Source organism: Narcine bancroftii, unplaced genomic scaffold, assembly GCF_036971445.1.
Source record: "Narcine bancroftii isolate sNarBan1 unplaced genomic scaffold, sNarBan1.hap1 Scaffold_269, whole genome shotgun sequence".
Taxonomy (NCBI): domain Eukaryota; kingdom Metazoa; phylum Chordata; class Chondrichthyes; order Torpediniformes; family Narcinidae; genus Narcine; species Narcine bancroftii.
Genome location: NW_027212004.1, coordinates 176,958 through 199,054, shown reverse-complemented (window position 1 = coordinate 199,054; position 22,097 = coordinate 176,958). Strand labels below are relative to the sequence as shown.

General features: G+C 42.0%; 1 long non-coding RNA gene across 1 annotated transcript; it reads left to right on the top strand.

Annotated features, from left to right (window-relative positions):
* The first annotated feature begins 17,133 nt into the window (after window positions 1–17,133).
* LOC138750795 (uncharacterized) lies at window positions 17,134–21,478 on the top strand. Its single transcript, XR_011349510.1, has 3 exons — window positions 17,134–17,413; window positions 19,150–19,455; window positions 21,193–21,478. It is a non-coding gene; the product is annotated as an uncharacterized lncRNA (long non-coding RNA).
* Window positions 21,479–22,097: the final 619 nt, after the last annotated feature.

Here is a 22,097-nt window from a genome sequence, read left to right as displayed (position 1 = left end):
ATGGAGGCTGGAACAAGAGGGACATTCAAAAGACAACATGGAATGTCCAGGGAAGTTCTAATTTATTCATCACAATCCCACCTGAAATCACCATTATTGATGGATTGCGATGAAGGCCGTTGGTCATCCTGATGAGTTCTAGAACATTCCATTCTGTTATAAACAGGGTGAATGCGATGTTGGGATTCATTCCCAGAGGGACAGCAGGCAAGAGCAGGGGTGTGATGTTGAGACTCCATCAAGCTCAGGTAAGGCCTCTCTTGGAGTATTGGGGACAGTTTTGGTGCCTTATTTGAGAAACAAAGTGCTGGCTTCGGAGAGGGTTGAGAGAAGATTTACTGGAATGAGACCAGGATTGAAAGGGTTAACATATGAGGAATGGTTTTCAGCTGGAGTACAGAGGATGAGGGGAAACATATCGAGGCAGTTCAAATGCTAAAGGCCTGGCCAGAGTAAATGGGGAAAGGATGTTTCCCATGGCCTGGATTTTAGGACGAGGGTATAATTTCTGGAGAAAAGATGCCAATTTAAAAGAGAGATTCAGAAAAGTTTCTTTAGCCAGAGGTTCATGATCTGTGGAGCTTGATCCCACAGGCGGCTGTGGAAGCGAGGTCTTTGGGAGTATTTAAGGCAGAGATTGCTATGCTTTGTATTAGTCTGGGAATCTTGGTTTACAGGGAAGAAGCCAGGGAATGTGTTAAATATTCGACCAGCAGCAATAGAAATTCACAAAGGCAAGGGTATCTTCACAACAATCATTTATTTATTAATAATCTCTTACTTCACTCGAAACTTAAATCTAACTTATCCACATGATGTGCAAATGTGTGTGCATGCGCGCATGGGGCAAAACCCAAACTATTAAATTATAAGCTTAATTCTGAAGAGTTGATTTTAATGTTCAGTCTCAGAAATTTTTGTGTTGAAAATAGTCTTTACTGCTGTTCAAAAGCAATTATGGAGGAAGCGTGAGCCATCAGACCTCAAAACTCACAAATTTCTTGTCAAGTTGTTTCCAAAGAATTGTTTCTTCATATGACTGATTTTCCACTCTTGCATGGAAATTTCAGGACGTTTTTCTTCCCCAATGATTTAAAAAACCCAAGCAAGGGTTACACGAAGTCCCATGAAGAAACAGACGCAATAGAACTACCCTTGTATCATTGTGCCTCCTGTGAGGTTCAAAAATCCCAACAGAACCACAAAGTACAAGACATGGCTTTAATTCGAGTCACACCAGCGGGAATAAGTAGTATTAATGTCAGGTGGACAGTGTCACCTGGCTAATACAAGAATCTCATTGGAATTTTACCATGGAGAGGTACAATATTTAAGGCATATTCTTGAATACAAAGTTGATGGACATCCCTTTAAACTTGTTTGAGGTACATTGTTTCATGTCTCAGCTTTTCACATTTCTGGATGCACTTTCTTAAGAAATGGAAATGATAGACATCAAACAAGACTTCACATGAACAAGTCAACTCGAATAGATGTCATTTCTCATGTACAAGTGAGTTGCTGTTGAGATGCTGGATTCCAATCAGTTTAACATCCACGTTTTGTATGCCTTGGGCTTTGAAGACTTCCTCACTGTGCTGTAGGTTTGGAACGGGCCATGATTTGAACTGAACGGGAGTCTGGCAGAGGCTGCGGGAGCATCGGAGACAAATCCACGGTCACCCAATGACTGTGAAGGGACTCTCTTTGACCTCTCTTTGCCTGACTGTAAGGGGAGCCAGTCAATGTTCAGGCTCACAGTGAATCTTTGTCTGCATTATTGTCAGACTGAGGGCAATGATTTCAGATTCAGATTTATAGTCAAGGTACATGAATGATCGCACATACAACCCTGAGATTTGTTATCTTGTGGGCCAGACCAAATGACCACTTCTTGGAATTGCAAGAAAAAACTGGACACTGCGGAAACAAATAAAGAAATGGAAACAGACTGTGCAATAAAGAGAAGTGGGAAAAATCATAAAGTGGCAAAGTAATGTCCTTAAATGAAGCCCTGATTGAGTTTGTTGTTGAAGAGTCTGATGGTGGAGGGGGAGCGGCTGTTCCTGAACCTAGTGGTGTGAGTCTTGTGGCCCCTACACCCTATCCAGCGAGAACAGAACATGTGCTGTGTGGTGTGGATCCTTGATGTTACCTGCTGTAATATTGTTGATGATGTGTAATATTACATTTATGTTTGATGACATGACAATAAATCATATCTAATCTAATCTAATCTGAAAGCAAGTATTTACCACTCAGCTTTGGGGAGTGTGGGGCTGAACTGCCTTCTTGAAGTGCAGCCATCTTTCTGGTGAAGCTGCTTTTAGGCAGGAGGGTGGGGGAGGGGGGTCTTCCAGGATTAAGATCCAGGGATGATGAAGGACCAGAAATATATTTCCAAGCAGGAATGGTGCAGGACTTGGAAGCTGTTGGAAAACTAACAGCCTGGTGCTGCAAGTGTGCGGGATACATGGCATGAGGAATGTTTGCTGGCTCTCGGCCTGGACTCGTTAGAATTTAGGAGAATGTGTGGGGGGGAGGTCATCATTGAAACATTTTGAATGTTGACAGGCATGGTCAGAGTGGATGTAGAACAGTTGTTTCCTATGATGGAAGAGTTGAAGAGAAGGAACAACTTCAGGATTGAAGGAATTCCACTTAGAGCAGAAATGTGGAGGAATGTCTGTAGCCAGAGGGTGGTGAATCTGTGGAATTTGTTGCCACAGGCAGTTATGGAGCCAGGTCATCGGCAGAGATTCTTGATTAGTCAGAGCATCAAGGGGAGAAGGCCAGGTAGTAGGGCTGAATAGCCTAGTACTGCTCCATAGTCTTGCGTTCACCTGGACAGGAGTGATGTTTTCTTATTTTAATTATCTAAACCTTGGTGAGACACCAGGATTGCTTTGATCTCCTTACCATCACATTTTAAAATTGGAGCCAGTTTGAGGTGTGTGGTTTGCAGCAGGTGTTCATCCCACTTTTCTTTGTTCTTTTGACTGATTATGTTCCCTATTTCTTGCCAATCCAGCTGAAAGTTGTTAACCATGAGGACCGAGCAATTCTGGCCTCTAGGTGATATAGAGGGGCAACTGATTCGATTGATCCTTAACGTGTACATTGCACTTGGCAAGAACTTGTATTTCCTTCCCAATAACTGTTTTTAAGATGGAGCATCTGTGTGTGGTAGCTGGCCCTCCTTCATTGTTCTGGGCCTGAGGGAAACCGCTCCTCCTGTATTGAGTTCCATCCATATCAGTTTGCTGTTCATGTGGACGTGGATGTAAAAATTTGGCTCTTTGTGGCCCACGGACGGGGATTACTTGGATCACATGTTCACTTTGGTTTGGTTCCACTTCTGATTCATTGGTATCCGGATTTCAGTGTCTGGCTTTTCCCGTCTCTTGGTCAAAATGTACTTTTCAGGAGTCTGGCTGGTAATCTTTCCTCAGTTTAATCAATGGCCATCTTGCTTTGATGTGCCCCTTCACATTGCATTTGTGGCATTTGGCTTTTTGAAGTAGCAAATATTGGGACTTTGATTCGTCTTCCCACAGCAAAAACATTTTTGACGGGCAGGTTCCTGGCGGGAAGAATCTTGGCGCCAAGATTTATTGATAGCCAAGTCTCTCGGACAGACATCTGCATTGCTTCCCACTGTCTCGGCGGCAGTAGCAATGTCTAACGCCAGTTCAGGTGTCAGATTTTGTGCTGCAATTTGTTTTCTTCGGGTCGTTTGTTCAGCTAAACCCATTATGAATTGATCTCTTGACGTCTTTGATCTGCCCAACTGCATTGTATCTAGACAGTTTACATGAAATTGGGGACAGACTCTCTGTGTTGTTGTTTACATCGGTAAAATTTATGACTTTCTGTCATCACTGGAGGTGGGGTGTTAAGGTGTTGAGCGATCACTTGACAGATTTCAGCAGATGTTTTCGTTGAAGGCATGTGTGAGCTGGTCAGCGATCTTAAGAGCTCAGGTGCCTCCTCCCATTAGGGTTAAAAACAATGCCCGTTTTTATTGGATGGAGGATTTTCAGTCATATCATGTACAATACAATGATCATCAAAACCTTCTACATATGCTTCCCACGTGTCTTCATCTTCATTGGATTAGTCTAAGGGAGCTGCAGGAACTTCTGCCGCCATCTCACTGTCTTCTGGAGTTAGAAATGATAAATGTGTCATGGTTGAGTGAGTTCTTGAATCCTTGTTGCCACTGTTATGTTCGAGCCCCCCATTGTAAATAATGACAGTCATATCGTCAATGCCGACTAACTCAATGCTTTATTCATTACATACTACAGAAATTACTACCAAATATTCAGTATAAATCATTGCATACACGTAATGGTGTCATATCCAACAGAGAGGTGAGCATTGATGATGTCTGTGGGAAAGGAGAAAGGGAAAGGGGAGAGAGACAGATCTTGGGGAAGGTGATGGGGGAGAATTGAAGTGGGGAGCTTAACGACAGCCAGAGAAGTCAATATTAATGTTATTCAGTTTCAGCAAAATTTGTGACACATATTCTTGTCAATCTCTGATTCCGAGCATGAGATTCAGCTCCCTTCCCAGCACAGGACATGTCGGACAGGCCTTGATCCTGCTGACACAGTGGTGGAGATAAGTGGGGGTGTAGGAGCAGATTTGTTCAAAAGTGGCGTGTATTTTTGAACTGTAAGACCACGACATCATCAAGACATTCTACAAGTGGGTGAAGAGCAAGAGGATAAGACGTGAAAGAATAGGACCTATCAAGTGTAACAATGGGAAAGTGAGGAAATAGCAGAGGGGTTGATGAAGACTTGACGATGGAACAGGATCTTGGTGATTGAAGTGATGACCTGCAGCAAACTGAAAAGCTTGAGCCTGGAGATAAAAGAGAGAGGATGTGGTGGAGCTTTTGGAAAGCATCAAGTTGGAGAAGTGGCTGGGACCAGATGAGATGGATCCCAGGCGACTCTAGGAGGTGAGGGAGGAGATCGCTGAACCTCTGGCAACGATCTTCGAATCATCGATGGGACGGGAGAGGTTCCGGAGGATGTTGATTCTTTATTCAGGAAAGTGAGTAGAGGTAGCCCAGGAAATGATCGAGCAGTGGTTGGTCAATTGATGGAGAAGATGATGAGAGGCAGGATTTATGAACATTTGGAGAGGTCGACTATGATGAAGAAGAGTCAAGGTGACTTTGTCCAGGGCAGGTTGAGCCTTACGAGCCTGATTGAATTTCTTTGAGGCTGGGACTGAACCCATTGATGAAGGAAGAGCAGGAGATGTTGGGTATATGAATTTCTGCAAGGCGTTTGATAAGGTTCCCTATGCAAGTGTTATTGAGAAGGTATGGAGGCAAAGCAACCAAAGGGGCATTGCATTGTGGATGCAGAATGAGCTTGACCACAGATGGGAGAGAGTGGTTGTGGACGGGTCCTATTCTGCATGGAGGTAGGTGCCCAGTGGTGTTCCTCAGGGATCTGTTCTGGGAACCATTGTGATTTGGATCAATGACCTGGATGAGGAAGTGGAGGGATGGGTTAGTCAGTTTGCAGATGACACAGTGATTGGGGGTGTTGTGGATAGTGTGGAGGGCTGTCAGAGGTTACAGCAGGACATCGTTTGGAAGCAAAATCCCGGCTGAGTAGTGGCAGTTGGAATTCAATCCAAAGAAATGCGAACTGGTTCATTTTGGTAGGTCAGATATGATGGCAGAATTTAGTTTTAATGGTAAGACTCTTGGCAGTGTGGAGGATCACAGGGATCTTGTGGTTTGAGTCCATAGGGGGCTCCAAAAAGCTGTTCAGGTTGATTCTGTGATTAACAAGGCATACTGTATATTGGACTTCATTAATCGTAGAATTGCATTTAGGAGACGAGAGGGTTAAGAGATGATTTACTGGAATGATACCAGGATTCAAAGGGTTAGCATTTGAGGAATCGTTTTAAGCTTTTCGGCTGTTCTTGATAGAGTACAGAGGATGAGGGGAAATTTATTGAGGCAGTTCAAATGCTGGAAGGCCGAGCCAGAGTAGATGTGGCAAGGATGTTTCCCATGACAGTGGATTGTAGGATAAGAGGGCATAATTTCAGGATTAAAGGGTGTCAATTTAAAAGAGAGATGCAAAATATTTCATTAGTCCAGGGCTCACGAGTCTGTGAAGCTTGTTGCTAAAGGCAATTGTGGAAGTGAGGACATTGGGAGTAATTAAGGCAGAGATTGAGATGTATAGGATTAGTCAGGGAATCATGGTTAACAGGAAGAAAGCCAGGGAATGTGTTAAATACGAGACCAGCAGCAATAGAAATTCACAAAGAAAACAATATCTTCCAAACAATCGTTTTTTTATTTATAGTTTATCGTTTGTTCCTTAACTCTAAACATAAATGTAACTTAACCCCACAATGCGCAAATGAATGTGTGTGTGTGTGTGTGTGTGTGTGTGTGTGTGTGTGTGAGGAGGGGGTGCCCATTATAGTTTAAGCTTAATTCTGAAGAGATGATTTTAAAGTTCAGTCTCAGAAAGCTTTTGTGTTGAACTTAGTCTTTGCTGCTGTTCAAAATCAATTATGGAGAAAGCGTGAGGCATCAGACCACAAAACTCACAAATTTCTTGTCAAGTTGTTTTCAAAGATTTGTTTCTTCATGTGACTGATTTTCAACTCTTGCATGGAAATTTTGGAACTTGTTTTTCTTCTACAATAATTTTACAAACCCAGGCAAAGGCTACACAAAGTAGCTTGTAGAAATGGATACAGTAGAACTGCCCTCTTTTGGCAAAGAGACAGTGAATTGACCCTTCTTCATTGCCACTGATATTGTGGATCTCCCATGATAAGAAGAGCATCACTACAGGACCTTCTGCTTGTTTGACTGAAGTGATTTCCAAGTGTTTCAACTTATCTGGTCTGAAGGTTTATGAGACAATGTGAAATGGGCACCCTGCCGGATGTGGAATAGGCCTCCTGCCGGAATCAGGATGTGGAATAGTCCTCCTGCCGTATGTGGAATGGACCTCCTGCCGAATGTGGAATTGTCCTCCTGCTGGATGTGGAATGGGCCTCTGGTGCCCGGATGTGAATTGTGCCCCCTGCCGGAAGTGGAACAGACTTCCTGCCGGATACTAGATGTGGAATAGTCCTCCTGCCAGATGTGGAAAGAGCCTCAATCCGGATGCCGGATGTGCAATGTGCCTCCTGCTGGGAAGGTAATTGTTAACATATCTTTTGTCCACATGCAGCTATTTCAACTTTTTGTGAAGATACCTTTCATACCTGGTCAGGTTCAGAATCAGGATTTATTGTCAAGAACATGTCCTAATATTTGGTGATTTGAAGCAGAAGGATGGAGAAAACATTCATCTTATAACCATCGTTCAGAACTAGACTTAAAAATAAAGTTAACAGTGCACAAAAAAGCAAGGCTGTGTCTTTGGCTCATTGATTATACAGGAACTGGTGGCATCAGGGAAGAAACTGTCATTGTGGCGTTCACCTCTATTCCTCAGGCTCCAGTACCTTATCCAATGATAGTAGAGTGAGGAAGTTATGGTCTGGTGTGGTGGAGGTTTTACATGATAGAGACTTTTATTTTAAGACAGCATGTCATGTATAGGTTCTGACTGGAGTGAATTCTGGTGCCTGTGATGTTACAGGGAGAGTTAAACACCCTCTCGAAATTATCATTTTCCTAAGAGATGGCACCTCCAGACCAGGCAGTGATGCAACCTACCAGAATGATCTGCATAGTACACCTGTGGAGGTTAAGGTGTGTCTTCATTGCGATAATGAATCTCCTCAGGTACATCTCACAGTATAGCCAATGGTGAGGCTTTTTTGTGAAAGCATCACCATGGAGGCTCCATGACAGATCCTCAGAGTTTTAATGCTTAGGAATTTGACGTTCGCGAACATCTGCACTCCTGACACCTCCATGAAGACTGGGTCGTGTTCTTTTGGCATCCTGCTGAATCCAAAATCTTAACCATTGTTTTGTTGACATTGAGTGAATGGTTTGATTTGTTAGCATTCAACCAGCTGGTCTATGTCCTTCCTTCTTCGCTTCATCATTGCCATTTATTGTTTGCTGACCATTCTGGTGTCATCAGCCAACATGTCGATAGCAATGGAATTATGGCTCACCACACACAGTCATGGGTTTGCAGAGAGTAGAGCAGGGGGCTAAGCACACATCCTTGGACTGCGCCTGTGTTGATGATCAGTGGGGAAGAGACCTTGTTTCCAATTCGTCCTGACTGTGGTCTTCCAATGAGAATGTCAAAGATCCAATTGCAGAGTGAGGTACAGAGGGATAAAGTTAGTTGCTTTTTGACCAGCACTGAGGGAACAATGGTATTGAAGGACGTACAGAAGTTGATAACTAATCTAATATTGCTCCTTTTGAATCAACAGAGACTACCTAAATGAATTGAACTATGAATTAACCACATGCAGTCTCTTTTGCCTCCCTTGTTGCTCGACGTTTAATATTGATGAGTTGAAAAGATGCTGTTGCCCGTAAAAACACTCAATTACTCTGTGATATGGTGGCAGGCCTAACTTTGAATAATCAGATGTTCTTCCACAGATTCACATTTAAACATTCTATGTCCATGGGCACTTTAATTAAAGTTTTTGTAACATTTAATCACTTGGACCTTGCTTTATATGTTTGTGTTTTTTAATGGTAGTGAAATTTTATGTACTCACTAAAGAACTTCAGAAGGGAAGGGGAAGGAATTTTGAGTATAGTATACTCCTTAAATCATGTTCTATTAGACATATGTTTTAATTGTTTAAATGTTTATCACTTTATTTCTGTTTGTTATGATATAATGGTTAGACATGATCAATTTATTTTTATAATTTGTATTTTATCTGAATATTCCTTTTTATGTATTACCATTGATTAATGGCTTCTGTTTGTTTCCTGTTTCTGTAAAGGCCACTGAAAATATTTTAAAAGAGAGCCTCATGCCTTTGAAGCAATGGGCCTCCTGCCGGGTACCGGATATGAAAGGGGCCACCAGCCGGATGTGGATTGGGCCTCCTGCCAGATGCCGGATGTGGTATAGTCCTCCTGCCGGATGTGGAATGGGCCTCCATCCGGATGCCGGATGTGAAATGGGCCTCCTGCCGGATGTGGAACGTGTCTCCTGCCGGATGCTGGATGTGGAATAGTCCTCCTGCCGGATGTGGAAAGAGCCTCAATCCGGATGCCGGATGTGCAGTGTGCCTCCTGCTGGGAAGGTAATTATTTACATATTTTTTGGTCTCATGCACCTATTTCCACTTTTTGTGAAGATACCTTTCATATCTTGTCAGGTTCAGAATCAGGATTTATTGTCAAGAACATGTCCTAATATTTGGTGATTTGAGGCAGCAGGATGGAGAAAACATTAATCTTATAACCATCGTTCAGAACTAGACTTAAAAATATAGTTAACAGTGCACAAAAAAGCAAGGCTGTGTCTTTGGCTCATTGATTATACAGGAACTGGTGGCATCAGGGAAGAAACTGTCATTGTGGCGTTCACCTCTATTCCTCAGGCTCCAGTACCTTATCCAATGATAGTAGAGTGAGGAAGTTATGGTCTGGTGTGGTGGAGGTTTTACATGATAGAGACTTTTATTTTAAGACAGCATGTCATGTATAGGTTCTAACTGGAGTGAATTCTGGTGCCTGTGATGTTACAGGGAGAGTTAAACACCCTTCGAAATTATCATTTTCCTGAGACATGGCACCTCCAGACCAGGCAGTGATGCAACCTACCAGAATGATCTGCATAGTACACCTGTGGAGGTTAAGGTGTGTCTTCATTGCGATAATGAATCTCCTCAGGTACATCTCACAGTATAGCCAATGGTGAGGCTTTTTTGTGAAAGCATCACCATGGAGGCTCCATGACAGATCCTCAGAGTTTTAATGCTTAGGAATTTGACGTTCGCGAACATCTGCACTCCTGACACCTCCATGAAGACTGGGTCGTGTTCTTTTGACTTCCTGCTGAATCCAAAATCTTATCCATTGTTTTGTTGACATTGAGTGAATGGTTTGATTTGTTAGCATTCAACCAGCTGATCTATGTCCTTCCTTCTTCGCTACATCATTGCCATTTATTGTTTGCTGACCATTCTGGTGTCATCAGCCAACATGTCGATAGCAATGGAATTATGGCTCACCACACACAGTCATGGGTTTGCAGAGAGTAGAGCAGGGGGCTAAACACACATCCTTGGACTGCGCCTGTGTTGATGATCAGTGGGGAAGAGACCTTGTTTCCAATTCGTCCTGACTGTGGTCTTCCAATGAGAATGTCAAAGATCCAATTGCAGAGTGAGGTACAGAGGGATAAAGTTAGTTACTTTTTGACAAGCACTGAGGGAACAATGGTATTGAAGGACGTCCTGAAGTTGATAACTAATCTAATATTGCTCCTTTTGAATCAACAGAGACTACCTAAATGAATTGAACTATGAATTAACCACATGCAGTCTCTTTTGCCTCCCTTGTTGCTCGACGTTTAATATTGATGAGTTGGAAAGATGCTGTTGCCCGTAAAAACACTCAATTACTCTGTGATATGGTGGCAGGCCTAACTTTGAATAATCAGATGTTCTTCCACAGATTCACATTTAAACATTCTATGTCCATGGGCACTTTAATTAAAGTTTTTGTAACATTTAATCACTTGGACCTTGCTTTATATGTTTGTGTTTTTTAATGGTAGTGAAATTTTATGTACTCACTAAAGAACTTCAGAAGGGAAGGGGAAGGAATTTTGAGTATAGTATACTCCTTAAATCATGTTCTATTACACATATGTTTTAATTGTTTAAATGTTTATCACTTTATTTCTGTTTGTTATGATATAATGGTTAGACATGATCAATTTATTTTTATAATTTGTATTTTATCTGAATATTCCTTTTTATGTATTACCATTGATTAATGGCTTCTGTTTGTTTCCTGTTTCTGTAAAGGCCACTGAAAATATTTTAACAGAGAGCCTCATGCCTTTGAAGCAATGGGCCTCCTGCTGGGTACCGGATATGAAAGGGGCCACCAGCCGGATGTGGATTGGGCCTCCTGCCAGATGCCGGATGTGGTATAGTCCTCCTGCCGGATGTGGAATGCGCCTCCATCCGGATGCCGGATGTGAAATGGACCTCCTGCCGGATGTGGAACGGGACTCCTGCCGGATGCTGGATGTGGAATAGTCCTCCTGCCGGATGTGGAAAGAGCCTCAATCCGGATGCCGGATGTGCAGTGTGCCTCCTGCTGGGAAGGTAATTGTTTACATATTTTTTGGTCTCATGCACCTATTTCCACTTTTTGTGAAGATACCTTTCATATCTGCTCAGGTTCAGAATCAGGATTTATTGTCAAGAACATGTCCTAATATTTGGTGATTTGGGGCAGCAGGATGGAGAAAACATTCATCTTATAACCATCGTTCAGAACTAGACTTAAAAATAAAGTTAACAGTGCACAAAAAAGCAAGTCTGTGTCTTTGGCTCATTGATTATACAGGATCTGGTGGCATCAGGGAAGAAACTGACATTGTGGCATTGACCTCTATTCCTCAGGCTCCAGTACCTTATCCAATGATAGTAGAGTGAGGAAGTTATGGTCTGGTGTGGTGGAGGTTTTACATGATAGAGACTTTTATTTTAAGACAGCATGTCATGTATAGGTTCTAACTGGAGTGAGTTCTGGTGCCTGTGATGTTACAGGGAGAGTTAAACACCCTCTCGAAATTATCATTTTCCTGAGAGATGGCACCTCCAGACCAGGCAGTGATGCAACCTACCAGAATGATCTGCATAGTACACCTGTGGAGGTTAAGGTGTGTCTTCATTGCGATAATGAATCTCCTCAGGTACATCTCACAGTATAGCCAATGGTGTGGCTTTTTTGTGAAAGCATCACCATGGAGGCTCCATGACAGATCCTCAGAGTTTTAATGCTTAGGAATTTGACGTTCGCGAACATCTGCACTCCTGACACCTCCATGAAGACTGGGTCGTGTTCTTTTGACATCCTGCTGAATCCAAAATCTTAACCATTGTTTTGTTGACATTGAGTGAATGGTTTGATTTGTTAGCATTCAACCAGCTGGTCTATGTCCTTCCTTCTTCGCTTCATCATTGCCATTTATTGTTTGCTGACCATTCTGGTGTCATCAGCCAACATGTCGATAGCAATGGAATTATGGCTCACCACACACAGTCATGGGTTTGCAGAGAGTAGAGCAGGGGGCTAAGCACACATCCTTGGACTGCGCCTGTGTTGATGATCAGTGGGGAAGAGACCTTGTTTCCAATTCGTCCTGACTGTGGTCTTCCAATGAGAATGTCAAAGATCCAATTGCAGAGTGAGGTACAGAGGGATAAAGTTAGTTGCTTTTTGACCAGCACTGAGGGAACAATGGTATTGAAGGACGTCCTGAAGTTGATAACTAATCTAATATTGCTCCTTTTGAATCAACAGAGACTACCTAAATGAATTGAACTATGAATTAACCACATGCAGTCTCTTTTGCCTCCCTTGTTGCTCGACGTGTAATATTGATGAGTTGGAAAGATGCTGTTGCCCGTAAAAACACTCAATTACTCTGCGATATGGTGGCAGGCCTAACTTTGAATTAATGAGATATTCTTCCACAGATTCACATTTAAACATTCTATGTCCATGGGCACTTTAATTCAAAGTTTTTGTAACATTTAATCACTTGGACCTTGCTTTATATGTTTGTGTTTTTTAATGGTAGTGAAATTTTATGAACTCACTAAAGAACTTCAGAAGGGAAGGGGAAGGAATTTTGAGTATAGTATACTCCTTAAATCATGTTCTATTAGACATATGTTTTAATTGTTTAAATGTTTATCACTTTATTTCTGTTTGTTATGATATAATGGTTAGACATTATCAATTTATTTTTATAATTTGTATTTTATCTGAATATTCCTTTTTATGTATTACCATTGATTAATGGCTTCTGTTTGTTTCCTGTTTCTGTAAAGGCCACTGAAAATATTTTAAAAGAGAGCCTCATGCCTTTCAAGCAATGGGCCTCCTGCCGGGTACCGGATATGAAAGGGGCCACCAGCCGGATGTGGATTGGGCCTCCTGCCAGATGCCGGATGTGGTATAGTCCTCCTGCCGGATGTGGAATGGGCCTCCATCCGGATGCCGGATGTGAAATGGACCTCCTGCCGGATGTGGAACGGGACTCCTGCCGGATGCTGGATGTGGAATAGTCCTCCTGCCGGATGTGGAAAGAGCCTCAATCCGGATGCCGGATGTGCAGTGTGCCTCCTGCTGGGAAGGTAATTGTTTACATATTTTTTGGTCTCATGCACCTATTTCCACTTTTTGTGAAGATACCTTTCATATCTGCTCAGGTTCAGAATCAGGATTTATTGTCAAGAACATGTCCTAATATTTGGTGATTTGGGGCAGCAGGATGGAGAAAACATTCATCTTATAACCATCGTTCAGAACTAGACTTAAAAATAAAGTTAACAGTGCACAAAAAAGCAAGGCTGTGTCTTTGGCTCATTGATTATACAGGATCTGGTGGCATCATGGAAGAAACAGACATTGTGGCATTGACCTCTATTCCTCAGGCTCCAGTACCTTATCCAATGATAGTAGAGTGAGGAAGTTATGGTCTGGTGTGGTGGAGGTTTTACATGATAGAGACTTTTATTTTAAGACAGCATGTCATGTATAGGTTCTAACTGGAGTGAGTTCTGGTGCCTGTGATGTTACAGGGACAGTTAAACACCCTCTCGAAATTATCATTTTCCTGAGAGATGGCACCTCCAGACCAGGCAGTGATGCAACCTACCAGAATGATCTGCATAGTACACCTGTGGAGGTTAAGGTGTGTCTTCATTGCGATAATGAATCTCCTCAGGTACATCTCACAGTATAGCCAATGGTGAGGCTTTTTTGTGAAAGCATCACCATGGAGGCTCCATGACAGATCCTCAGAGTTTTAATGCTTAGGAATTTGACGTTCGCGAACATCTGCACTCCTGACACCTCCATGAAGACTGGGTCGTGTTCTTTTGACTTCCTGCTGAATCCAAAATCTTATCCATTGTTTTGTTGACATTGAGTGAATGGTTTGATTTGTTAGCATTCAACCAGCTGATCTATGTCCTTCCTTCTTCGCTACATCATTGCCATTTATTGTTTGCTGACCATTCTGGTGACATCAGCCAACATGTCGATAGCAATGGAATTATTGCTTACCACACACAGTCATGGGTTTGCAGAGAGTAGAGCAGTGGGCTAAGCACACATCCTTGGACTGCGCCTGTGTTGATGATCAGTGGGGAAGAGACCTTGTTTCCAATTCGTCCTGACTGTGTTCTTCCAATGAGAATGTCAAAGATCCAATTGCAGAGTGAGGTACAGAGGGATAAAGTTAGTTGCCTTTTGACCAGCACTGAGGGAACAATGGTATTGAAGGACGTCCAGAAGTTGATAACTAATCTAATATTGCTCCTTTTGAATCAACAGAGACTACCTAAATGAATTGAACTATGAATTAACCACATGCAGTCTCTTTTGCCTCCCTTGTTGCTCGACGTTTAATATTGATGAGTTGGAAAGATGCTGTTGCCCGTAAAAACACTCAATTACTCTGCGATATGGTGGCAGGCCTAACTTTGAATAATCAGATGTTCTTCCACAAATTCATATTTAAACATTCTATGTCCATGGGCACTTTAATTCAAAGTTTTTGTAACATTTAATCACTTGGACCTTGCTTTATATGTTTGTGTTTTTTAATGGTAGTGAAATTTTATGTACTCACTAAAGAACTTCAGAAGGGAAGGGGAAGGAATTTTGAGTATAGTATACTCCTTAAATCATGTTCTATTACACATATGTTTTAATTGTTTAAATGTTTATCACTTTATTTCTGTTTGTTATGATATAATGGTTAGACATGATCAATTTATTTTTATAATTTGTATTTTATCTGAATATTCCTTTTTATGTATTACCATTGATTAATGGCTTCTGTTTGTTTCCTGTTTCTGTAAAGGCCACTGAAAATATTTTAAAAGAGAGCCTCATGCCTTTGAAGTAATGGGCCTCCTGCCGGGTACCGGATATGAAAGGGGCCACCAGCCGGATGTGGATTGGGCCTCCTGCCAGATGCCGGATGTGGTATAGTCCTCCTGCCGGATGTGGAATGGGCCTCCATCCGGATGCCGGATGTGAAATGGGCCTCCTGCCGGATGTGGAATGGGACTCCTGCCGGATGCTGGATGTGGAATAGTCCTCCTGCCGGATGTGGAAAGAGCCTCAATCCGGATGCCGGATGTGCAGTGTGCCTCCTGCTGGGAAGGTAATTATTTACTTATTTTTTGTTCTCATGCACCTATTTCCACTTTTTGTGAAGATACCTTTCATATCTTGTCAGGTTCAGAATCAGGATTTATTGTCAAGAACATGTCCTAATATTTGGTGATTTGGGGCAGCAGGATGGAGAAAACATTCATCTTATAACCATCGTTCAGAACTAGACTTAAAAATAAAGTTAACAGTGCACAAAAAAGCAAGGCTGTGTCTTTGGCTCATTGATTATACAGGATCTGGTGGCATCAGGGAAGAAACTGACATTGTGGCATTGACCTCTATTCCTCAGGCTCCAGTACCTTATCCAATGATAGTAGAGTGAGGAAGTTATGGTCTGGTGTGGTGGAGGTTTTACATGATAGAGACTTTTATTTTAAGACAGCATGTCATGTATAGGTTCTAACTGGAGTGAATTCTGGTGCCTGTGATGTTACAGGGAGAGTTAAACACCCTCTCGAAATTATCATTTTCCTGAGAGATGGCACCTCCAGACCAGGCAGTGATGCAACCTACCAGAATGATCTGCATAGTACACCTGTGGAGGTTAAGGTGTGTCTTCATTGCGATAATGAATCTCCTCAGGTACATCTCACAGTATAGCCAATGGTGAGGCTTTTTTGTGAAAGCATCACCATGGAGGCTCCATGACAGATCCTCAGAGTTTTAATGCTTAGGAATCTGACGTTCGCGATCATCTGCACTCCTGACACCTCCATGAAGACTGGGTCGTGTTCTTTTGACTTCCTGCTGAATCCAAAATCTTATCCATTGTTTTATTGACATTGAGTGAATGGTTTGATTTGTTAGCATTCAACCAGCTGATCTATGTCCTTCCTTCTTCGCTTCATCATTGCCATTTATTGTTTGCTGACCATTCTGGTGTCATCAGCCAACATGTCGATAGCAATGGAATTATGGCTCACCACACACAGTCATGGGTTTGCAGAGAGTAGAGCAGGGGGCTAAGCACACATCCTTGGACTGCGCCTGTGTTGATGATCAGTGGGGAAGAGACCTTGTTTCCAATTCGTCCTGACTGTGGTCTTCCAATGAGAATGTCAAAGATCCAATTGCAGAGTGAGGTACAGAGGGATAAAGTTAGTTGCTTTTTGACCAGCACTGAGGGAACAATGGTATTGAAGGACGTCCTGAAGTTGATAACTAATCTAATATTGCTCCCTTTGAATCAACAGAGACTACCTAAATGAATTGAACTATGAATTAACCACATGCAGTCTCTTTTGCCTCCCTTGTTGCTCGACGTGTAATATTGATGAGTTGGAAAGATGCTGTTGCCCGTAAAAACACACATTTACTCTGTGATATGGTGGCAGGCCTAACTTTGAATTAATGAGATATTCTTCCACAGATTCACATTTAAACATTCTATGTCCATGGGCACTTTAATTCAAAGTTTTTGTAACATTTAATCACTGGGACCTTGCTTTATATGTTTGTGTTTTTTAATGGTAGTGAAATTTTATGTACTCACTAAAGAACTTCAGAAGGGAAGGGGAAGGAATTTTGAGTATAGTATACTCCTTAAATCATGTTCTATTAGACATATGTTTTAATTGTTTAAATGTTTATCACTTTATTTCTGTTTGTTATGATATAATGGTTAGACATGATCAATTTATTTTTATAATTTGTATTTTATCTGAATATTCCTTTTTATGTATTACCATTGATTAATGGCTTCTGTTTGTTTCCTGTTTCTGTAAAGGCCACTGAAATATTTTAAAAGAGAGCCTCATGCCTTTAAAGCAATGGGCCTCCTGCCGGGTACCGGATATGAAAGGGGCCACCAGCCGGATGTGGATTGGGCCTCCTGCCAGATGCCGGATGTGGTATAGTCCTCCTGCCGGATGTGGAATGGGCCTCCATCCGGATGCCGGATGTGAAATGGGCCTCCTGCCGGATGTGGAACGGGACTCCTGCCGGATGCTGGATGTGGAATAGTCCTCCTGCCGGATGTGGAAAGAGCCTCAATCCGGATGCCGGATGTGCAGTGTGCCTCCTGCTGGGAAGGTAATTATTTACATATTTTTTGGTCTCATGCACCTATTTCCACTTTTTGTGAAGATACCTTTCATATCTTGTCAGGTTCAGAATCAGAATTTATTGTCAAGAACATGTCCTAATATTTGGTGATTTGAGGCAGCAGGATGGAGAAAACATTAATCTTATAACCATCGTTCAGAACTAGACTTAAAAATATAGTTAACAGTGCACAAAAAAGCAAGGCTGTGTCTTTGGCTCATTGATTATACAGGAACTGGTGGCATCAGGGAAGAAACTGTCATTGTGGCATTCACCTCTATTCCTCAGGCTCCAGTACCTTATCCAATGATAGTAGAGTGAGGAAGTTATTGTCTGGTGTGGTGGAGGTTTTACATGATAGAGACTTTTATTTTAAGACAGCATGTCATGTATAGGTTCTAACTGGAGTGAATTCTGGTGCCTGTGATGTTACAGGGAGAGTTAAACACCCTCTCGAAATTATCATTTTCCTGAGACATGGCACCTCCAGACCAGGCAGTGATGCATCCTACCAGAATGATCTGCATAGTACACCTGTGGAGGTTAAGGTGTGTCTTCATTGCGATAATGAATCTCCTCAGGTACATCTCACAGTATAGCCAATGGTGAGGCTTTTTTGTGAAAGCATCACCATGGAGCCTCCATGACAGATCCTCAGAGTTTTAATGCTTAAGAATTTGACGTTCGCGAACATCTGCACTCCTGACACCTCCATGAAGACTGGGTCGTGTTCTTTTGACTTCCTGCTGAATCCAAAATCTTATCCATTGTATTGTTGACATTGAGTGAATGGTTTGATTTGTTAGCATTCAACCAGCTGATCTATGTCCTTCCTTCTTCGCTTCATCATTGCCATTTATTGTTTGTTGACAATTCTGGTGTCATCAGCCAACATGTCGATAGCAATGGAATTATGGCTCACCACACACTGTCATGGGTTTGCAGAGAGTAGTGCAGGGGGCTAAGGACACATCCTTGGACTGCGCCTGTGTTGATGATCAGTGGGGAAGAGACCTTGTTTCCAATTCGTCCTGACTGTGGCCTTCCAATGAGAATGTCAAAGATCCAATTGCAGAGTGAGGTACAGAGGGATAAAGTTAGTTGCTTTTTGACCAGCACTGAGGGAACAATGGTATTGAAGGACGTCCTGAAGTTGATAACTAATCTAATATTGCTCCTTTTGAATCAACAGAGACTACCTGAATGAATTGAACTATGAATTAACCACATGCAGTCTCTTTTGCCTCCCTTGTTGCTCGACGTTTAATATTGATGAGTTGAAAAGATGCTGTTGCCCGTAAAAACACTCAATTACTCTGTGATATGGTGGCAGGCCTAACTTTGAATAATCAGATGTTCTTCCACAGATTCACATTTAAACATTCTATGTCCATGGGCACTTTAATTCAAAGTTTTTGTAACATTTAATCACTGGGACCTTGCTTTATATGTTTGTGTTTTTTAATGGTAGTGAAATTTTATGTACTCACTAAAGAACTTCAGAAGGGAAGGGGAAGGAATTTTGAGTATAGTATACTCCTTAAATCATGTTCTATTAGACATATGTTTTAATTGTTTAAATGTTTATCACTTTATTTCTGTTTGTTATGATATAATGGTTAGACATTATCAATTTATTTTTATAATTTGTATTTTATCTGAATATTCCTTTTTATGTATTACCATTGATTAATGGCTTCTGTTTGTTTCCTGTTTCTGTAAAGGCCACTGAAAATATTTTAAAAGAGAGCCTCATGCCTTTGAAGCAATGGGCCTCCTGCCGGGTACCGGATATGAAAGGGGCCACCAGCCGGATGTGGATTGGGCCTCCTGCCAGATGCCGGATGTGGTATAGTCCTCCTGCCGGATGTGGAATGGGCCTCCATCCGGATGCCGGATGTGAAATGGGCCTCCTGCCGGATGTGGAACGGGACTCCTGCCGGATGCTGGATGTGGAATAGTCCTCCTGCCGGATGTGGAAAGAGCCTCAATCCGGATGCCGGATGTGCAGTGTGCCTCCTGCTGGGAAGGTAATTATTTACATATTTTTTGGTCTCATGCACCTATTTCCACTTTTTGTGAAGATACCTTTCATATCTTGTCAGGTTCAGAATCAGGATTTATTGTCAAGAACATGTCCTAATATTTGGTGATTTGAGGCAGCAGGATGGAGAAAACATTCATCTTATAACCATCGTTCAGAACTAGACTTAAAAATAAAGTTAACAGTGCACAAAAAAGCAAGGCTGTGTCTTTGGCTCATTGATTATACAGGATCTGGTGGCATCATGGAAGAAACTGACATTGTGGCATTGACCTCTATTCCTCAGGCTCCAGTACCTTATCCAATGATAGTAGAGTGAGGAAGTTATGGTCTGGTGTGGTGGAGGTTTTACATGATAGAGACTTTTATTTTAAGACAGCATGTCATGTATAGGTTCTAACTGGAGTGAGTTCTGGTGCCTGTGATGTTACAGGGAGAGTTAAACACCCTCTCGAAATTATCATTTTCCTGAGAGATGGCACCTCCAGACCAGGCAGTGATGCAACCTACCAGAATGATCTGCATAGTACACCTGTGGAGGTTAAGGTGTGTCTTCATTGCGATAATGAATCTCCTCAGGTACATCTCACAGTATAGCCAATGGTGAGGCTTTTTTGTGAAAGCATCACCATGGAGGCTCCATGACAGATCCTCAGAGTTTTAATGCTTAGGAATTTGACGTTCGCGAACATCTGCACTCCTGAGACCTCCATGAAGACTGGGTCGTGTTCTTTTGACTTCCTGCTGAATCCAAAATCTTATCCATTGTTTTATTGACATTGAGTGAATGGTTTGATTTGTTAGCATTCAACCAGCTGATCTATGTCCTTCCTTCTTCGCTTCATCATTGCCATTTATTGTTTGCTGACCATTCTGGTGTCATCAGCCAACATGTCGATAGCAATGGAATTATGGCTCACCACACACAGTCATGGGTTTGCAGAGAGTAGAGCAGGGGGCTAAGCACACATCCTTGGACTGCGCCTGTGTTGATGATCAGTGGGGAAGAGACCTTGTTTCCAATTCGTCCTGACTGTGGTCTTCCAATGAGAATGTCAAAGATCCAATTGCAGAGTGAGGTACAGAGGGATAAAGTTAGTTGCTTTTTGACCAGCACTGAGGGAACAATGGTATTGAAGGACGTCCTGAAGTTGATAACTAATCTAATATTGCTCCCTTTGAATCAACAGAGACTACCTAAATGAATTGAACTATGAATTAACCACATGCAGTCTCTTTTGCCTCCCTTGTTGCTCGACGTGTAATATTGATGAGTTGGAAAGATGCTGTTGCCCGTAAAAACACACATTTACTCTGTGATATGGTGGCAGGCCTAACTTTGAATTAATGAGATATTCTTCCACAGATTCACATTTAAACATTCTATGTCCATGGGCACTTTAATTCAAAGTTTTTGTAACATTTAATCACTGGGACCTTGCTTTATATGTTTGTGTTTTTTAATGGTAGTGAAATTTTATGTACTCACTAAAGAACTTCAGAAGGGAAGGGGAAGGAATTTTGAGTATAGTATACTCCTTAAATCATGTTCTATTACACATATGTTTTAATTGTTTAAATGTTTATCACTTTATTTCTGTTTGTTATGATATAATGGTTAGACATGATCAATTTATTTTTATAATTTGTATTTTATCTGAATATTCCTTTTTATGTATTACCATTGATTAATGGCTTCTGTTTGTTTCCTGTTTCTGTAAAGGCCACTGAAAATATTTTAAAAGAGAGCCTCATGCCTTTGAAGCAATGGGCCTCCTGCCGGGTACCGGATATGAAAGGGGCCACCAGCCGGATGTGGATTGGGCCTCCTGCCAGATGCCGGATGTGGTATAGTCCTCCTGCCGGATGTGGAATGGGCCTCCATCCGGATGCCGGATGTGAAATGGGCCTCCTGCCGGATGTGGAACGGGACTCCTGCCGGATGCTGGATGTGGAATAGTCCTCCTGCCGGATGTGGAAAGAGCCTCAATCCGGATGCCGGATGTGCAGTGTGCCTCCTGCTGGGAAGGTAATTATTTACATATTTTTTGTTCTCATGCACCTATTTCCACTTTTTGTGAAGATACCTTTCATATCTTGTCAGGTTCAGAATCAGGATTTATTGTCAAGAACATGTCCTAATATTTGGTGATTTGGGGCAGCAGGATGGAGAAAACATTCATCTTATAACCATCGTTCAGAACTAGACTTAAAAATAAAGTTAACAGTGCACAAAAAAGCAAGGCTGTGTCTTTGGCTCATTGATTATACAGGATCTGGTGGCATCAGGGAAGAAACTGACATTGTGGCATTGACCTCTATTCCTCAGGCTCCAGTACCTTATCCAATGATAGTAGAGTGAGGAAGTTATGGTCTGGTGTGGTGGAGGTTTTACATGATAGAGACTTTTATTTTAAGACAGCATGTCATGTATAGGTTCTAACTGGAGTGAATTCTGGTGCCTGTGATGTTACAGGGACAGTTAAACACCCTCTCGAAATTATCATTTTCCTGAGAGATGGCACCTCCAGACCAGGCAGTGATGCAACCTACCAGAATGATCTGCATAATACACCTGTGGAGGTTAAGGTGTGTCTTCATTGCGATAATGAATCTCCTCAGGTACAT